Raw genomic sequence first — 22,632 nt, 5'->3', positions numbered from 1 at the left:
TATTTCCATTCTAAGGAGGCCAGCCGCGAAGGCAGACCCCACAATTTTATTATACCATCCCTATTTAAGTTAAAACATACTTATCAAAATATTCCTATGTACATCTAATTCAAAAACACTTGTAAACGTTTTTTTTTAATTTTTTATTTTTTATATCCATACTTTTTGGACCAGGCGCGAACGCAGATCTCACAATTTTAATGAACCACCGTTCTGCCGGATCAAACATACCCATTCCTGTGTCTCGATACATCTTCTATCATTATATGCAATCACTTTTTTAAAATAATCAACCATATAGGAGCCTATTCGTGACCACACACACACACACACGCACTCACACACACAAACACAGAGGCATTCAGCTTTATATATATATATATATATATATATATATATATATATATATATATATATATATGACCCTCCCGTTGATTGTAACAACTTATTGTTTAAGAGACTTACATAGAATCCACTCATAGTACAAATGTGTGGTTTTTGTGATGCAGTCGATAGTATGGCTGCTTACCATTTAGCCCTTTCTTTTATTCACTTAAACTAGCGGGGGGTTCCCGGCGTTGCCCGGGTGTTTTGAGGAGTGTCAAAACACTCGGGTGTTTGTGTCGGGGCGTGGGTAAAATAAAAAAAAACTTCATAGGTAAGTATGAGGATCGCACCCGAACCCTTGAGGCAAAGTTGGAAATTAAAATGTGAAAAAAAAAAACGTGCGACGTTAACCATTGGCCCAACGCGAAATGCTAACTGAAACCATTGTAAGAAAGTAATAAAGAACGCAAGAGAGTTGTATGCTCAATCCGTCAAGTCCAAAGTAGTTGAGAAGCGGCTTGGTTCCCACCAGTTTTGGCAAATAGCAAACAGATTCCTGAACAGAAGCGTGTGCTCTATCCTAACTATCATCAATGGACCTGAGGTAATCTCGTCAGCATCAGACAAAGCCAAACTCTTTGCCAAGAACTTTGCAGCTAATTCTATCCTTTGCGACCAAGGCCGCCAACCCCCAATATTTCCTCCCGTATCAGAAAACACGCTATGTGATATACATATATCTGCACGTGATGTTGCCAAGCTAATTAAAAACCTTGATTCCAGTAAAGCAACTGGCCCTGACGGTATTCCAATTATAGTACTCCGAAAACTTCAACCAGAACTAGCGCCCATACTTACAAAACTCTTTAAACGATGTCTTAAGGAGAATTGCTTCCCATCACCCTGGAAAATCTCATCAGTATGCCCTGTATTTAAGAATTCAGGTGATCGCTCATCTCCCTCTCAGTACAGGCCAATAAGTCTCCTGTGCGTCATGAGTAAGTTGCTGGAATCTGTGTTAAATAGAGAAGTAATCAACCATCTAAAAAAAAATAACCTTCTTAGTGACACTCAATATGGTTTCCGTTCTGCTAGATCTACAGCAGATGTGCTGACAGTTATATCTCATAGGATTAGCAAATCTCTCGATGGAGGCAACCTTTCTAGGGCAATTGCTCATGACATATCTAAGGCCTTTGATAGGGTATGGCATAAAGGTTTACTTCACAAGATCTCTAGCTATGGTATAGCTGGAAATGTCTTCTCAATTATTAAATCATTTCTTTCTGATAGGTTCATAAGAGCAGTAGTTGAGGGGCAAAAATCAGAAGCTCACACTATTAATGCTGGAGTCCCTCAGGAGTCCATTCTGGGCCTAACTCTTTTCCTGATCTACATTAATGATCTTCCAAATCACATCCTTACATCATTTGTAGAAATTTATGCTGATGACACTACCATTTATGGTAGCACATTTAAGACAATAAACGACCAAGTTCTCTCCGAATCTCTCTACTCTGATCTTGAGCACGTGATACAATGGGGAAAGGAGCGGCTGGTTACTTTTAATGCATCTAAAACCAAGCTTTTCTTTTTACATCATCAACATTCTGATCCACATCTGGCATCAATTGAAATGAATGGCTCTCGTCTTCAGGAGGCCTCAAGTTTTGACAAGCTTCTGGGCTTGACCGTTACTCCTGATCTTAAATGGAACACGTACATCAAATCTGTTGCCAAGGCCGCTGGAAAAATGGTGGGATCTTTCTATTGATCCAGTAGATATCTCACTGCTGATGCAATTCTCTATCTATATAAAAGCCAGGTACGTCCAAGGATAGAATACTGTAGCCACATCTGGGCAGGAGCTGCTAGAAAGGACTTGTCCTGCCTTGATAGAGTTCAAAATAGACTTCATAGCCTCGTAGGAGATGTCCTTTTCTCTTCCTTGCAACCTCTATCTCACAGAGGAGATGTTGCGAGTTTGTCTCTAATGTATCTTAATTTTCAGGGCAAGTGCTCGGCTGAGCTCCATTCTATGGTCCCCTCTCGCCAAACTTTCACGAGAAACACTTGTTTAACTGAAAACACTATCAATAATTCCCCCCACTCTTTATCTGTGCCTACAACTAAACGTAGTTTCCATGAACAAAGCTTCTTTCTTAGAACTGCACGCCTGTGGAATTGTCTTCCGTTTTCCTGCTTTCCGGCTGACTACAATATGGTTGTCTTCAAGTCTAATGTAAATAAGTTCTTCATGAGCTGTTCCATATAAGTTAACAAATTTACCGAATTTTCATTACTAATGATTACTATATTGTCCAATTTCTACTGTACACTCTTTAACCCTTATCATTGAGTGGCCTTTTGGCCTTGATAATGTGATAATTCTTGTATAAAAAAACAAGTATGAATTTATTTAATTATTTAGAATTGGCAGGTGCACGTTTTAATGACTTAATGAGGTCAACTTTGACTGCGGGACAGTATTTTATTTAATGCGGGAACGCTTTTTTTATTTTTATTTTCCAAGATATAGGGGGAGGGGAACTAGCTCCCCATAACAAGGGGATTGTCCAAATCGAATAGTAATTGTCTGATATAAGGAAAATTTCCACATTTATCAAAGTGGATTGCTTTCGGACATTTCCGGCGATCGCGACCGGAAAAATACCGCCAGAAATAGTGTCGCTTTTATTATACGAAAAAGCCTAATCCACATGCGGCGAGCGAAAAATGTTGAATATTTATCTTTTCAAAGTCGAGCAAATTAAATAGGCGAATTCCGTTGTTAACTCGTGGACATTATGATTTATATGTGATATAAAAAGTTTTAAGAAGTTGTGAGCCAACCGACCGATTCTCGGAAAAAAGCTTTTCTTTGACACACACAAAAAGCGAACATACACACACACATTTTTGCTTTTATATATATATAAAAAATAATTCAAACTGACAGCGAAAACAGCGTAGACCCTCAACACAAAGTTTCCACTCTTTGCGATCCAATACCTCGTTCTCAAAACTACAGTGTGCCATACCAATATAGACAAATCGCTCTTTAAATCGATTTTTAATTTAGTAATGCATTAGGATTGTTGGTACTCTGTCTCAGGACATAACCAGTCCACCACAGTTTGCACTGTATAAGGAATGGCTCAGTTCCAGAAATATTGCGTTCTGTGAAAAGGTCAGTATTGGATATTTTGTCTCAAAGAGTAATGCCACAGATTGAGTGCAGACAGCTTTTATGAAATACATCTTATTGGTGAATATGATGTCTGTATGGAGTCCATGACTCAAAGCCGTACATGAGGACAAACATAACAATAGCTCAATATAGCATGATTTTTGTGTCCAATTGAATATCTCGTTCATTTCACAAACGTTTACTAAGCTTTTCAAAAGCGAATGTAGCTTTAACAATCCTGTTAAAAGTTTAATCGTGTAGGGACGCACTGTGATTAACTTAAGAACCCAGTTAAGGAAATTGACATACTTAAATGTTTTACCAATCATCTTCAATTGTTTTTCGGCTTATTTTGGTTTGGGGCAGAGTTAATGACCTACTTCTGTCGTTTTTTACGCTGATTGTAAGCTTAAATGCTTTACATGCTTGAAACGACCAAGGAGGGAGTGTGCATCTTCAAACGATATTGCTAAATGAGTAGCAGTATCAGCAAAGAGTATTTACTAAACAGTAAATCACGAATCATTTCAGTACGAAGATACTCCTGGCTTTAAACCGCTGGTGGTTGAATACCCAACTAGATTAAAGGAATGTAATATATATATATATATATATATATATATATATATATATATATATATATATATATATATATAGTGGACATGGTAATTAATAAAAACTGAAGAAAGTGCTCAATACTGTTGTAGAGCGAATATATATACTAGTATATATATATATAATTAAATTAAAAATCAGTTTCATAAGAATATGAAACTGATTTTTAATTTAATTAAAATTTGATTTTTAAATTTTAAAATTTTTTTTTAAATTTTTAAATTATAAATCACATTACTTAATATTGAATTAGCTCTAGGACATTTAACTATCGAGCTTATTATATATCTAAATTACAACGAGCATTTCCTGTATTTTAATTAAACTAGTAATTTCACTATTACATTAAAATACACTTAGCTCTTTAGACTATTATTCTAATCTCCTTTAAATTATATATATATATATATATATATATACTAGGAGGGTGTCCCCCTATTGCTCAGGATTGAATGATGATCAACGCATGTGTATGTGTACCCGTGACCGTTTCTTTTAAGTATATATGTGTGTACTGCGCATGTGTGTACCCGTGGCTGCGACCGCTATTTGACCCTCTCCAAACAATTAACAACAAAATAAAAACTAAAAATAAATAAACAAAATCATAGCCCCCCCGCCTCCAAACATAAGCGAACACCCAACAGCTCAAGACATACTTACCAAGAAATCACCTCATCAACGAGACGCTAAAAACTTTAACACTAAGACCCGAATTTAAAGTAATCCCCTCCTCCCACCCCCATATTCCCCTTCCCCTAATGTATCCCTATGCCCTCAGCCACACCAGAAATGAACTTCCCAGACCCTCCCCCACAAGTTCCTTAAACCCCAAAACTAAAACATTATACACATACCAAACGCCCCCACCTTCCTTCCTTGCACCCTTCCTCTCTTCCTCTTCCGCCCTTCTCGCACCCCCCGTACCTCATCTACTCTTCCATTTCTGTAAAAGTCTGAGGACGTTACAGACGGCAAAAAAAACCAAAAAAAAACGGCCGTGTAGCCGAAATAATAATGTAACTTAATAGAAAAATACGGTAATAAAAAATAAAACGCATATATATATATATATATATATATATATATATATATATATATATATATATACAAGCTAAATTGACCAACTTTATTTCAACTAAAAGTGCTCAACGATAAGAAACGAGTTTCTTAAAGGGGCTGACAATTATTTACTATAATAATTATTAAATACCCACATACACTAGTATTTCATCCTTTCGGGAATCATCGGTGCAGGGTATCACGATTAACACCGGTGGAGAGATTCGAACCCGGCAACGAAGCCATCTCTGACTCAATTAGCAAGGAAAAAATGTATTCGGCCACCGCGAGAAATGATGTTAAAATAAAATAATTTATTTTTAAATGTTTTATACGTCGGCCAGAGTGACCTAATCATTATATATCACATGCGATCTAAATTGACCGATTTTATTTCAACTGTAAAATACTAACAAGTTTCTTAAAGGGGTCACATAATTATTTACTATAATAATTATATAATACCTACAGACACCAGTGTTTCATCCTTTATATATATATATATATATATATATATATATATATATATATATATATATATATATATATTCAATTGTATAAATGAACCGTGTGTGTTGTAAGATCGTTCCCTAAGGATTTCAAAAAATTGCACCTGATGTGCCTAAGAGTATGTTTACGTAAGTTCTGTATCGTAATGCTTCCGATAAGTATCGAAAATTGATAAATAAATAATTCCGATTTAAGAAAAATGTCCGATTTCGACCAACAATAACACTCTTATACAGCCTAAAATCACAAGTATTTTAGAAGTTTTATCACCGCACAAGAAATAAAGCCCCAGTCTGTGAAATCAACTGCAGTCTTTTTTATAAGACTTGAAGTGAATTCAAAACGAATGTGTCATTTAAGAGCGCAATTGGACCATTATCGTGTCGTTTTGTACGCTCAACTTTAATGTAAGTGATTATGTAAAATGGTTTCAGAAGAATAATAGTAGATAAGTTCGAAATTACTGTTTCTTTTTAAGGCATAATTGAACCATGATTCGTGACTTTAACATTTTTAACTTTAATTGAACTATTATTTAAAAACTTTTTTTATAAAATCAATAAAATATTCTATAAAGTGTAATGTAGACTACAATGTTTTGAGGAATAACTTACTGAGAGGATGGATGCAAAGATTTACCCTCCGGATAAGTCGATTAGTTGATTTGATTGAAAAATGGACGGTTTCACCGATTTTGATGACAATAAAACTATGAGTAGGTCGAACATTTCATGATCCGCATTGATCAGGAACAACATTGTGCCTCCCTCTAGTATATATATATATATATATATATATATATATATATATACATATATATATATATATATATATATATACATACATATATATATACATACATACATATATATATATATATATATATATATATATATATACTAGGGGGTGTCCCTCTATTGCTCAGGATTGAATTATGATCAACGAATGTTCACCCTCCTATATTTATATTAACATTGAAATCAGCGGAATCGTTCATTTTTAAATCAAATCGATTGATTTTCTGCACGAGTTGAGATCGCATTACGGTGCACCACCGGGATAAAGCTTTCCATGCTTCCTCGCAGTTACTTAGTCTATATTGCACTGTAGAGAACCTACTGTTGATTTTATAAAATTATTTTCTCAATATAATTACTTTAATTAATGTTGTAAACGCACATTTTAATTCTTCAATTGTGCTCTGAACAGAAACACGAGAAAATGTCCAATCAAAAACCTATTATTTATGTTAAATGCCTGGCATTACAGGTTGTGCAGTGAGAATTGCTTGGATTTAAAGTTTGAATGAAAAAGTCAAGTATCATTGTGCAATTGAGCTTTAAACAGAAGCATTCCTTTCCAACACTCTTCTTTCATATCAAAGAACCTATTGTTGATTTTATATGTCGGTCTTTTCGGCTTTGGTGGTTCTGTGTAAGGTGTTTACTTTCGTTAAAATCGCCTGCTCTTTTTATTTATTGGATTATTTTGCTTATTGATTATCGGTGCTTATCGTAGATATTCAGATACAAAACCTATCTAAGAACACTGCCAGCCACATAAAGTACAGTCGTTTTCGGGTCCACAGGGAATAGACTCCCGCACACTGACAAACACACAAAGTTCCTTTTATAAATATGGAATATATCCGGAAATTATTTTTTTACTGAATAATTAAAAGTCACTGAGGTGGTATATCTATACTACACCAAAAATTATAATTCCTGTTAAAATTCAAATTAAATTAATTACGTAAATCCATCGTTTTATATGAATACTTTACTAAATGTGTCTTGATAAAGAGGGAGTGCGAAGCTGGCGAAAGAAAAGCAAGTTTCCAACAATTTTGTGAAGCTTCTACAGTTATATATATATATATATATATATATATATATATATATATATATATATATATATATATATATATATATACGGAAATATGCTGATTGCAAGTAAGCTATGGAGAGACATCCATACTTCATCCAGTAAGGAAACGTGAGGAACATATGCGAAATTTGCATGTAATTGTTGCTGCTGCTGCTGCTTCTACTACCACTACACCAATTACTACTACTATTCATAATGATAATCCCTCTATACTCTAATCGGAGATAGATCACTATTCAATAAATACTGAGCAGCAGGACATAATATATTATATAATCTTATACATGTGTATATAAAGGAAATACTATATATGCATCTCCCGATCTTACCTATCTACCTATCTATCTATCTATCTATCTATCTATCTATCTCTTTATATATATATATATATATATATATATATATATATATATAGTACGTTAGAAAAATATATATGGTAATTAAGCTTCACAGAATATTCCGCGTTTCATCCACACTAGGATTCGGCAGGCTTATGCATAAGCCTGACGAATACGCATAAGCATATGCATAAGCCTGACGAATCATGGTATAGATGAAACGCGGAATATACTGTGTAGCTTAATTGCCATATATATATTTTTCTACTTACTACCTAGCTCTACCTATGTATTGAGCACTGTTGAAGTAAATACTTAGTTTACGCATAAAATTATACTTTCGTATATTAATTTATGTGAATAAATAAAGTAGTCATATATATATATATATATAGAGAGAGAGAGAGGGGGAGAGAGAGAAAGAGAAAGAGAGAGACGGACAGACAAAATTAGATAGATATAATTATGATTTCTAAGCTTCCCTTTTGTGTTGATGGATAGTTGTTGCGCATAAATATAAGTAAATATGCAAATGCGAAAAGGATAAAAAAAAAATTGAAACGGAAATCTTAAAACAATATAAAACAGAAATAAAATTGAATAAAATAAGTTGAACAGTAACAAAAAAAAAATATAAAGATTACAGATGAGGAAAGGGAGATAATTTCGAAGATAAAGAGTGTTAAACTATGAAAACGTTTAGGTTGTTTGAAAAAAAAAACTTGCTTTATAATTGGACAGTCTCCAAATAACGCTGACTATGCAGGGTCGGTAAATTCCAAGCAGCAAACGAACGATCGATGCGATGGTTCCAGCGTCTTATTCTCGCTCTTTACCCAGACTATTCCACACACCCACAAATATACACGCGTACGTACATTTCTTCATCTCGAATGTGTAAACGCTTTGCCGGCCTTGCTAACAACTCCGCGCCTGAGTAGCGCAAGCTTGGCAGGTATCACGCCATTTCCACCAGCTTCCCTTGCCGTCTTGTTGCCATTATCATCCCCGCGTCAGCCAACAACCAGCAGATTCAATGCCACACTCTGTCCGACTATCTACACTAAAACACTTTAATCTCCCTAACCCATCATGCAGCCATCGTTCTGCTACCCTGACTCTTTATTTCTGTACCAAACTTGGCCAAATATGGAATCTATAATATATAGATAACTACAGGCACTAAATGTATCTGACATTTACTCCATAGGTCACAGCGTCCGCATGGACATCATGTCAACGAGGATATATTGATTTGTAAGATTGCACACACGTGAGGGATATGTAATATCTCTTTATGATGGCAAAGCAGATTTTATTTCCAGATTCTATCAACATGCACCTCTGCTTATGATATTTTTAGTATTAGTAGTAATAGTAGTAGTTTTAATAGTCGCGGTAGTAAATTAGACTAGTAGTAGTAGTAGTAGTAGTAGTAGTAGTCGTTTCCAAGGAAATGATATAGTGGTAATTGTTGTTAACACATGTTGCTGGACGAATTAACACTTTCCACTGATTTTACATGGCGTTAAATAATTCGGAGGAGTGGAACGCAATGTATTTTAAATGCCGTCATATAAAGTTTCAGTACATTTTACTCAGGTTAAATTATTTAAAAGACAATATTTGTTGCCATATTTTTTCTCCCATAAAAACCATCGAAAATAATTGAAAATATTTAAGGTAGATGATACATGTGATTCTTGAAATTTCTTACATGCCAAATTAGAAACTGAATAAATAAACGCAAATGTTTATTACTTATTTACTCTGTTTACCACACGTAAATAAATAATATTCTAAATGCATCTTTTATTATACTAAATGTGATAAATATTAACGTCTGTTTATAATGATTTTCTTATATATTTAAATAAATACTAAAATATACAATATATATATTATTTAAATAAATACTATTACCATTATTATTACATATATATATTTAAATAAATACTAAAATATACAATATGTATATGAAATTACGTCAAGTATGAGATAGGAGTTGTTTTAATTTGAATAAAACAGAATACGCACCAAGTGCGCTTGAAAGCCAAATGACAACGTAATATTATATGCATATACAACGTTGTATTTGGCTTTCAAGCGCACTTGATGCGTATTTTATTTTATTCAAATTAAAACAGCGTTTCTATATGAACTCTCATCTCATCCTTGATGTTATTCTCGCGTTGCCTACGCACAGTTCAAACATTTCAAAATACAACCGCTAGATACAACGCTCAGCTCTTTACAAACTTCCTCCAAATTTACAACATGGCAAGGAAGAAGAAAAAAAGGGGAGGGGGAAGAAACACAACAACACTCTGAAGATGGAGTATACCTCTGAAATATATTTGTGATAAATTTCAAACAAGTAAAATATTTGTTTATTTTCCTAATATTACGTTGTATTTGGCTTTCAAACGCACTTGATGCGTATTTTAGTCTATATTTGAAATTACTTTATTTGCGATAAACTAGGTTTTAATTGTACACCTTAAATATGATTTATGCATTGCAAAACATACCAATCCTCTCTCTGTCAGATATTAATCTGTTTCTCTTGATTGTACCACGTCATAATATTTTGTACATCGCTGCAAGCGTTTACAGAAACAGTGACTCTCTCTATCACATCACAAGTCAGAAATGTAATATAATTGGTAAGATATTAGAGACATCAATGGTAAACGGTAAATAATTTTCAAAGGTTATCGAAAGAGGTGGTAAGTACTAGGAATCTAGGGAAACCTTTTCTTACTCAGACTCTGGGGAACACCACAGACTGTGCCTCACCCAAAGTAAATTCTTTGGTAATGGTCTGTGTGAAAACTAGTGAATAATAATAATAATAATAATAATAATAATAATAATAATAATAATAATAATAATAATAATTGTGCAAAGAAGACTGGGAGCTTGGGGAGACTTATTACCACTGAAATTCCAGTAAAGATCAATGGTCGCTACCAACGAGAAATCAATGGTAAGCGGATGTTGCTATAAGGACAAAATATTTTGCAAAGGTTATCGAAAGAGGTGGAGAGTGCTGGAAATCTTGGGAGACTTGTTGTCAGTCAGACTCCAGGGAACACCATAAGTTTTTCTCAAAGAAAATCTTTGATGATGGCTTGTGTTAATATTCTTAATGAGTTAATAATAATAATAACATTAATAATAATAATAATAATAAAATTAATAATAATAATAATAATAATAATAATAATAATAATAATAATAATAATAATAAAGTAAAACAAAATTGATGCCGGAAATCGGAAAGAGAGACACCTGGCTTTTATGCATGTATCAAAAAATCTTGACAGAGGTAAGAAATAGGGAAAAGAACATAGCCATTTTGTTGATTTAATTACAACAAAACCTTCGACTGAATCTCACAAGCATGGACATTTAAATTACTAACATTGTACGGGATATCCGACAGGATTATTAACATTATGAAGAAAACAATAGAAACATTGAAACTGGAATTCGCAGCTGACAAGGAGACTCATTATCAGCACTACTGTTTATCATAGCTAAGATTCCATTTCACTACACAAGTAGGAAATGTAATGCTCGATACAAATTTACAGAACAAAAAATAAACCAACTCATTTGTACGTTGTTTGCAAAAAGCAAAATTGAACTGCAGAATCTGATAAACACAACCAGAATTATCAGCCAGGGTGTTGGGATGAAATTTGAAATTAAAAACTTGCATTATTTGGAGTTACAAGTAAAAGACTAGATACATCAGACGATATTGAACTGCTTAACCAAAAAGAAAATGTCGGCGCTTGGTGAAAATGACGCTTACAAATATCTAGAGGTGCCATAAGCTGATAATCAAGTCTAGAGAAACGAGAGAAAAGATTGGAAAAATACCCGAGAAGAACAACGACAAATTAATAAATAAAATTATACAATGGGATTTGAATAAAAGGAATGAACGCTTGAGCATAATCGGTATTAAGGTATTGTTAGTCATTCATAGGTTGGATTAAGACCTTGATCGCACTTTGATCAGAAGACAAAGAAACTAATGACGATACACAATACTTTACACCGCAAAAACGATACTAATTGACTCTATGTGAAAAATAGCGAAGGAGAAAAAATACTAATAAACGTAAAAGATTTTGCAGAAAGCAAACGTCAGAACATGGACAGATTGATTACAATATATATATATATATATATATATATATATATATATATATATATATATATATATATATAAGATATATAATAGTAGTTTCACCCGGCATTGCCTGGTCGTACGATTCGCCTAAATATTACATTTTAATGTACGTAGAGTTCGAAATTATTATTGCAGAGTCCATTATTATATATAGTACCCAATATATAGTCATGATTTTAAGAGTGAAGAAAAAGAAATGAGCTGAATACCATCAGCTAAAATCAAAACGAAACCAAAACAGCTTCACTATTGAAACTATGCCAACAAGTTAAGCAAAGAGTAAAACTTATTTGTACTCGATATGGGGGGGGCAGAAAGGAGTGTGAATTTTATTAAATATGGTTTCCATGACAACAATGTTTCTGATAGACAGACTAGATACAAGCAAGGGCGGTCGGTCAATCCACAGAGATTTATATATATATATATATATATATATACATATATATATATATATATAAATATATATATATATATATATGTATATATATATGCATATAAATATATATAAATAGGTATATATACATATAAATATATATATATATAAATATATATATATATATATATATATATATATATATAAGTAATAAGGCTATGCATATTTTAGTGTAGTACTGCTGAAACATATCCTATTTCATGCGTTCCAATTGTTCGTTGGGCTTCTGCCTTTCGGGTACTTGATTACTCTAATTCATATTGTCGATGCTTTGGGGCACACTATACTCTCCATTTGTTCATTGTATTAATAGTGCTTCTTATATTACCCGATATATACAAAGCGATTCTTATTTGTGTATTTTTCTCCGTTTGATTATTTCGATTTTAACCTGTCTTCGAACCGGGAATGGCGAAACTGACATTTTAGGGAACGTTACCCATTGTTCGTCTAGCCATAATATAATTGCTTAGAGGATTCCCGACTGTCGCTATTATTATCGGTCCCGGGAGAACTTTGTAGATGATATTGATGAAGGTCATTCGTGTCAAGCCGCCTGAGGCCCCGTACTTCATTATTCTGATCTTTAAACTGAATTGGTAAACTATAAAGAACCCACAATTTTTCTACAGATTCAATTCATGTTGATATTATTATGAATTGATTCTTATAACCTGACACCTAATAGCTCATCATTTATCATGTATAGTACTTGCATGCCGCCTGGCCTTGCCCGGTCTTAAACACGCATAAATATTATATTTTTAATCGTGCAGATGTATTTAGTTATTATTAGGGCCATGACAACAGAATATTATTTCATTGTTTTGACTCTCGAGTTTATATCCGACGAAGTTAGACACAGTTAATCAACCGAGAACCATATCACTCTATATAAATGCATATAAGATAACAACGAACACACAACCGAGATTCAAAACAACGAAAAGAATATGCTGTTCTCCTCGCCCTATTTATAATTGTAGCGACAATTATCTATGGATTATTCAATATATAATAATGATTTCAAAATTATAAAAGTAACATTAGCTGAGTACTATCTACAAGAATTGAATACACAGCATTAAGTGCTTCAAGTATTCGTTGTTTACCTGACCCGCGTCGTTATCGTGTGAGCTACGGATAAATGAACACGAACAGTGTACAATTTACCAACTTTGAGTAATGACTGTTTAATTTTGAATATGTGCAAAGGTAACAGTAGTAATAATGTTTTATTCGGCTTACCCTGACGAATAGAATTGCTTTGTTTTCAATTTTGAGCCCTTAGCAGTAATTATCGGCTGAAAACAAAATGAAATATGTGCTAAAGGTCCAAATGCCTTATAGATAAGTTCAACTAGAAACCAATTATTCAGAGTGGAGTTTAGTAGAGATTTTTAGCACACCCACCGACAAGATTACTTATATATATGTATATATATATATATATATATATATATATATATATATATATATATATATAATTATTTCACTACAATAATTAAATATCTACAGACACTGGTGTTTCATCCTTTCGGGAACCCTCAGTGCAGGGTGTCACGATTTACGCCAGTCGAGAGATTAGATCCCTTGCAACAGAAGTCATATCTGGCCTTATTAGCAACGACTCGAACCATTCGGCTACCGACAACTGCGAGAGATGTAGTTGAAATTAAACATTTATTCTTTTTAAATGTTTTAACATCAGTTAGAGTGATCTACTCATTTTATGGCGATCTACGCATATGAGCTAAATTGACCGACTTATTACAACTAGGCTGTTTATTATAAAAACATTTTTTATTACATATATGCAAACATGTTCCGGTGGAGTGCCTATTTAATTTAAAGAACCCCACCTCATCAGACTAAAGAAGCTTGTTTCAATAAGTTTCCATCTTTAGTCTGATGAGGTGGGTCTCTTAAATAGACACTCCTCCGAAACATATATGCACATCTGTAACCAATAATGTTTGTATATTGAATATAATGCACAGACTAAATAACTGTTCTGTCCGCCATTGAGCACTCTTCAATAATCACCCGTGTTTCATTGAATTTACATCAAGGAATCCGATTCATACAACACTTATACATACAAATGTACACACACACACACACACACGCATGCATATATATATATATATATATATATATATATATATATATATAGAGAGAGAGAGATAGAGAGAGATTTTCGTGGGCTAAAACATTTTCATCTTAAATCTTATGCAATTACACAGAATGTAGAAACTCTGCATCAATAAAATTGAGCGTAATAGCGAAATGAAAGAACTCATCAAATAAGAAACCATAATACGATTAAGTAACTAATAAGCGTTTGATTTCAAATGAATATGCAAATTAGTTTACCTTCATATAGTCGATCATATATCTATAAGAAGTCCATTTTACTAATTTCCAAATAGAAAAAGTAGGCTTTTAATATCAATGACAGAGCGAGAAAAACTCAAGTTTATTGGTATATACTTTAAATAATTAGAAAGCTATTTTTCATGTATAAAATATTGATGAAAATTATTTGGAATCATTAAAATACTGTTTACATCCGAAAACCGACGAACACTGATTTATATCCCGTGATTTCATGCTCCTTTGATTTCGTTTTTACTTTTTCGTCTCCTTTTAATCTATCTCTTTCTGACGTTGTTATTTCTAATGCCTTCCACACCCCACCGGTTCACTCATTTGTCCTCTCTCAATTTCTTTCGTACTAAATCTTCTTTTTTAATTGATTACAGTGTTTCCTTTCACCATTTCTCATTATTTGTTACTTATTCACGTTCTTTTACATGTTCTCGTTATTTAATTAACAACTAAAAAATGAAAAAGTGTGTATATATTTTTGATATATGAGAATACCACACTCTGCTACTAGTTGATACGCAAAAAAAAAAAAAAAAAATGGAGATAATAAACAAAAAATGTTTTATTAGTGCGTTTGCTAAGTTCTTTCCCACTGAAACAACTTAGACACCAGGGTGGGAAAGTGGGATTGAAAAGTCAGCGCTCCCGAGGAAGGGCTCTCTGACCAGCAAAATAGTGCCTGGCCAGTTCCGTCGGCATTCCCCGGTGAAGGCACTTCAGGTGGATCCGGCGATTAGTAATAAATCAACCTCTTCTCAAAAAGAAAAGGAAAAGCATGGGAGGGTTGACCTCCTAGAATTGCACATAACTATACTCCCAATGCAAAATTAACAGAGAGCTTATCATTACATGAATGGTCCAATCTCTGTTGATTTGGGGGGGGGCCCAGAATAAAAGATGTGTTTTATTAGTATTATATGACTATTTTAATTTTTGTTGCAATTAGCATTGCTTACACGAAGGGCTATTCGGAACCAGCCATTTAAAACGTGTACTACACTATAATCTATTGTAAACAACTAAATGAAAGTTTGCTATTTGATAGGACAAGTGTCGCTCGCAAAATGTAGTTCGGTCTTCTATTTGCTTTTTTAGTTGAAGGGAGATTTAGCATTTAACGTTGGATGTTGATGGTTCATGATATAGCAGACAATTGGATAAATTGTATCGATGTTTACAACGGTCGTCAAAAACTAAAAACCCTATTTTGTAACTAAGAAAATTGAAAAGTTACAAAGATATGAAATAATACTATTAAATCGAGTGATTTCTTGTGCTCTCGAATATATATATATATATATATATATATATATATATATACATGACTACTTCATTTACTCACATAAAATTAATATACGAAAGTATAAATTCATGCGTAAACTTTAAGTATTTACATAAAAGTGCTCAATACGTAGCTAGAGCTAGTTAGTAATTTATAAAATATATATGGCGATTAACCTACACTAACATAAAAAACCTAATCTAGATTTAAAACAGGTCAAGAAACTAGATATCCAGGTTAAATGGAACACACACAAATAATCAGGTCAACCAGAGATCAAATGGGCCTTTGTCCGATAAGTGCATGTTCATTGGCTGATAGGAAGTTAGGGGTGGCTACTAGAAAGCTGATTGGCTAACTAAAATCTCATTAGAAGGTGCGTATATAAAAACGACAGACCACCACAAAATTCGCGCACAAACCTGAAGAATCCTAGAGTAAATGAAACGTGGAATATTCAGTGTAGCTTAATCGCTATATATATTTTATAAATTACTATATATATATATATATATATATATATATATATATATTCCAGAGCACAAGAAATCACTCGATTTAATAGTACTATTTCACATCTTTGTAACTTTTCAATATATATATATATATATATATATATATATATATATATATATATATATATATACGTGTGTGTGGTGACCCCCCCCAAAAAAAAACAAAAGCTAAATGGACGCCATCTAGAACATGCTGTAGAACGGAGAAAAAAAAGGCCAAAGACCCTAGTGTTTTGATGTAATGTTTTGAATATAATAAACTAGTTATGACCAAAGTTTCATTTCATTCGGACAAAACACTAAGAGACAGGGCCTAATTGGAGTTGGGGTCCGTTTTTTTGGGTCACACTATATATATATATATATATATATATATATATATATATATACATTTTTACATAGTCACCATAATTCACAATGGATTTTGGCTAGTGATGAATGCAGATTGTGCACAGGTTTCAAAAGCACGTTCTGTCATACAAGAGTTGTTCTAAATGTAAATCACTTTAACTAAAAACTTGAAGACAAGAGTGAACCCATTAAAACGAGTAAGTGCACCATAATCAATTGTTTTGCATAGTCAGTATTATATTCTATGCCAGCGAGTAATTGTGCTTGGACGCCCGGAGTACACGTTCTTATACGAAAATCGTTTAGAAATTAATGGATCCGATTTTTATAACTGAACAAGTTGAAAAGTTATGTAGAGAGTAGGAATACCATTAAACTGCATGCAATATAGGTCAGTCGTGGATCGCAATCACTTCATTTGATAAAATCTGGAAAATTGCTATCGAGAGTGAGACTAAATTTAAAGTTTCAAGATATCAGCTGAAACCATTTTACTCTACTGATCAAACCTTGGCACACTAAATGGAGCGTCATTTAAATAAACTTACGGACTAATACACCGGCGATAACATGATCAGCTGGTCACTGGCATGTGACTGGCCTCACCTGTTACATTAATCGTCTTAGACACAGTTCCATGATGACGTGATGATGGGTCAGTCATTAGGGTCTGAGTATCAATAGGAAAAGCATACCTGGAATGTTGGATGTGGCTGTGTGGCTCCTTCTTCTCCCAGGAAACATCTTGATCTTTGGTGGCATTCAGGTTGGAATCTTCCTTTTCCTCAGGGCCGTCTTATTCTTTAATGAAGGCATTTATGGCAGACACAAAAAAAACGACAGGCGACACAATTGTAATATATATTGTATAATTTTAACAGTTTATTTTACAAAAATATATTACAATACAATATACAAATTATAATCAATTTTTACAATTAAACCTAGGCAATAGTCTCTTCAAAACTAACTAACCTACCCTAACTAGTGTTGAGGGAGGGGGTGCCCCCCTCTCGTTTACGGAGAGATATGCGTGCTCACTTCATGACGGTCTGAACAGGAAGAGGTCGATCTAGAAAGGGAATTCTGGGATACAGTGCCACACAGCATGTGACGGAATCTGTAACAAATAAAATACTGTATGACTGTTTCGAACACTTATATAGCGTTGCTAAACGACGACTTTTCGCATTGGCTAGATATGTATTCCAGCGCAACAAACATGCTACCAAATTACAGATGATGTCCCAGAGTTTAGGCAACAAATTAAAAATGTTCAAATTATGAATTATGATTAGGACACCTAAAAAAAACACAAAAACACTTGTCACCTGTGATTTGAGCATCTATCGCAATGAAGTAATAAAAATAATTTTACATAAATTTCGTGAATGTTTCATCTTAACTGATAAATGTCAAGCAACATCAATAAATGCAAGCAATTAGAATAGAACGGATTATCAGTGCGATTCGAATGAGGCAATGTGACAGAGTGAAACAATTAATACTACTCGATATAATGTTTCTATTGCAGTAAGTATCCATCCTAGTTTTATTTAGATCAATTTACGATTCTCACGCGATAACAAGTGCTTCAAATTAATTTAAACGTAATCAAGGACACCAATATCCTCATCCGTTTATTTCGTAACCGTATATTTTTTTCTTTTTAATTAATTCGGTAGATCTTTAAAACATATGAATTCTGGTGTGTACTTTGTAACTGTTTAGATTTTATTGAATATTGTAAAAAAATATGAAAATAAATAAGTCTTACACTGTTTGACCACATCTGTAATAACGAAATGTTAATGTTCTACAGTATGGAGACAATCAAGGTGAGGGCATGGAAGCTCGGATGCTTTGGACATGTGCTTAGGCAATGGCGATGACACCCTCACGAAACTTGATTTTAAATGAGAAATCGGCCCAGAGGAAGGTGGGCGAGGAGATGAGCAGACATTGTTCACAATGATTTTAATTAGACCGGCCTTCACCTGACAAGACTTGTGATTGCTCAACGCGCGATAAACACTACATTTTTGCAGACTCAACCGAAACCCAGGATGAACGCAAACGAAAAAGTAAATGAGATAATATATAAAATGTAAAACAATATTTATTTATTTAGTCCATGCATTTAGTGAAATACAAAAAAAATACACTCCTCTAAAAACCTTATCAATTATTTTTAAATTATTGGAATACAATCGATCAAATACAAACTGTAAAATACAAATAAATGACATTAGCTGCTTACTGGAAAATGAACAGTGCAAGTATGTATAATTTTTTGTTGTAAAAAAGAAACAACTTACTGTTTAAATACGGTTGATTACATCAAATAAAATTAGGAAAGGTAAAATCGACTTAAGTAAAAAAAAAACATGAAATGGAAAACTGTTGATGTAATTTTTGAAAAACATAGTCTCTTCAATCCTAATGTAAATTCGGACTAGATAAGCTACCGAAAATGTATGCTTGCTTTTGCTAACACACACACACACACACACACACACACACACACACACACACACACACACACATATATATATATATATATATATAAGTTAAAGTGCTTGTCTGTGTCTGTGTATATTTCACTACACAATAACTCTGTCAATTTTCAGTCTACAGACTCGAAATTTGACATACAGGGTACTCAGATTTGGAAAAATCTTTGTAATCCGTTTTCGGCAAGAAATTTGTCTGTTAAGGGATCACATTCAACGATTTGACCTTTGTGAACTCTACCAAACTCCTCCGCTATTTTGGGCATAAATAATTTAAATTTTAGATATAGGTTCCTTGGACACGGATCTAACTTTATAACTTCATTTGAGCCCAAAACAATATATGTTAAGAGGTCATAATAGGGGTCATATTTAAAAATCCCTTTAACCGCTGCGGTCTCTACTAAATTTCTCAGACAATTTCTGGTCTAAACATTTGAAATTTTACATTAAGGGTATTCAGAAATAGGGCAAGCTTTTTAATCGGGTCGAAAATTTGAGCTACCAATATATAAATGTATGTATGTATGTTTGCATGTCTGCCTAAAACATTCGACAGAGGCGACGGATTCCCACAAGATGAGTATCGTTTTGAAGACAAATACCGAAGAATTGGCTAAAAACATTAATTTCTTTACCCTCAACTGGGAACTTTTCTACAGGGAGGGGACAGTTTTTTCACCGATTTTTTTGAAAGACATCCCTTCTTTTCGATGTCTAGCCTTAATTTAAACCTACATCACTTCCGATTTGGTGGTGGTCGTAACAGCAAAGACGTCAGGTTTTCAACGTTCTTTTCCTCCTTCGCAGTACGGGTTCGAGCCTGCCTACCTACTACCACTGTTTTTGCTCAACACACACCTCCAAACACCAGGGCAACGCCGGGTACCCATACTAGTATATATATATATTAATGAAAACAAAGGGATGTGCAATAAAGAGTAGAGCTTATTATAATAGAAAGAAAATTAAAACTGTAAGTTGAACTTTACAATCAAAATTTATTGTTCCACTGAATACTACGAAAATGTAAGGTGGCAGGATGTAGCTCTCACTTGAAACCACAACAAAACAATAACTGTGCCCGAAATGCATCACTCTGTACACGTTCCTGTTATTCGTAGCAATTCAAGGATGCTTTTTTTAGGGTGCTGGTAATGGTCATGTTGTCATAACTTGGATCAATAGAGAGCATGAATTGTACAGCGACGCATCTCCGATCTCGCTCGTTGAACATTGTGTCACTTTCAGACATGATAGACTGCTATTGTCGCTGTTGGGATTTATACAGAACTGGCCAACTAGTAGATGGTCTGCAAAAATAACCAGTCTTCATCAAACGGAAATGGATACAGGTCGTCTTTTCTAGGGCGATAATTTTATTGTTACACACTGTAATTACCCACAAATGGGCGCAGAGATAGGAAACAGTAATTCTCATAGTCTGAATGGTTATTAGTTTATCAGTTTGAATGGTGATTAGTTTATTAGTTATTATATTGTATGTTCCCGTTCTTTATTTATTTGTCGAATTGAACGTTTGTCTTCTGTTCCTAATTTGCTCGCATATCCCCAGAGATTTCTTAACCAATTTCTTTCGGTAATTGAAACCGAAATAACAACTCCAAATATATATATATATATATATATATATATATATATATATATATATATATATATATATATATATATATATATATATTACTGGAGTGCCATCAGTTATAATCGAAACCAAATCCAAAACTTATGAGGAATTCTTGATAAAATTATTTATATATATATATATATATATATATATATATATATATAAATGATTACTCGAGTAACATCAGCTGCCATAAAAACCGAAACGAAAACTCATGAAGAATTCTTGGTAAACTTTTTTTAAAAAAGAAATGGAAGTGCATAACAATTAAACGACACGGATGTAAGCGTGGCACGGAAAATGACACACACGCTATCGTATTAATAGATAGATTAGATAATGTTAACCAATTCCATATAGCCATTCGAACGAATCCCTGCCTGTCACACTTTCTTATTAAATAATATCCAAATCCTTTCACATTATCTAGCAGATATTATTATAGAACTGAAAAAATTGATTAGGTTAAAGCGATATCTATAATTACGATATTATCCATTAAAAATAAAACGCACCAAATGAATGAATCACCACAGGCAATTTTTAAGAATATACTGCATCTTGAAATTAAAGAATTAAAAAAAAATTGTAAATTTTCAATTTTCCTTACGTAGAAGTAAATAATTAAGGAGAATATACATGACTGAAACCGAGTAATGGTTGTGTAAAAATACAAACAAAAAGGGATCGAAACACATGTGCACGAAACCATAACATAACTTTTAACAATAAAAAAGGCAACACAGCGAATCTGGATTTTCAGTTTTACCAAACACTTTAAATAGAAAAAAAAGCAAAACCAGCTAATTGGTATGGCTTTAATGAGATATATCTAGAGCAAAATCGGCGGAAAAGAAATGGAAATAATAGAAATAGTGAGAAGTTGATAAGGAGAAACGTTCCAATAGAATTTGTAGAAATGATAGGCACTGAATTAAATGCCTATTAAAATGACATTATTATCATTTGCAAATTATGAAAGATGTTTTCTCCAAATGAATATATGGACTCTAGTTCAAGCAGCTTGTAACCCTGCATAAGAAATAACACAGTACATAATGTGTCTTACAGAAAAATACCTTAGTTATTTAGTAAATTTAGTTGACACAGAAATTTAGTAAATTTAGTTGACACAGAAATTTAGTAAATTTAGTTGACACAGAAATTTAGTAAATTTAGTTGACACAGAAATTTAGTAAATTTAGTTGACACAGAAATTTAGTAAATTTAATAAACACAGAAATTTAGTAAATTTAATAAACACAGAAATTTAGTAAATTTAATAAACAAAGAAATTTAGTAAATTTAATAAACACAGAAATTGAATAAATTTAATAAACACAGAAATTGAATAAATTTAGTA

The sequence above is a fragment of the Euprymna scolopes genome, chromosome 10, assembly GCF_053919585.1.
Source record: "Euprymna scolopes isolate OS-2025 chromosome 10, ASM5391958v1, whole genome shotgun sequence".
NCBI classification, from domain to species: domain Eukaryota; kingdom Metazoa; phylum Mollusca; class Cephalopoda; order Sepiida; family Sepiolidae; genus Euprymna; species Euprymna scolopes.
Note: the sequence above shows the minus strand (reverse complement) of the source record.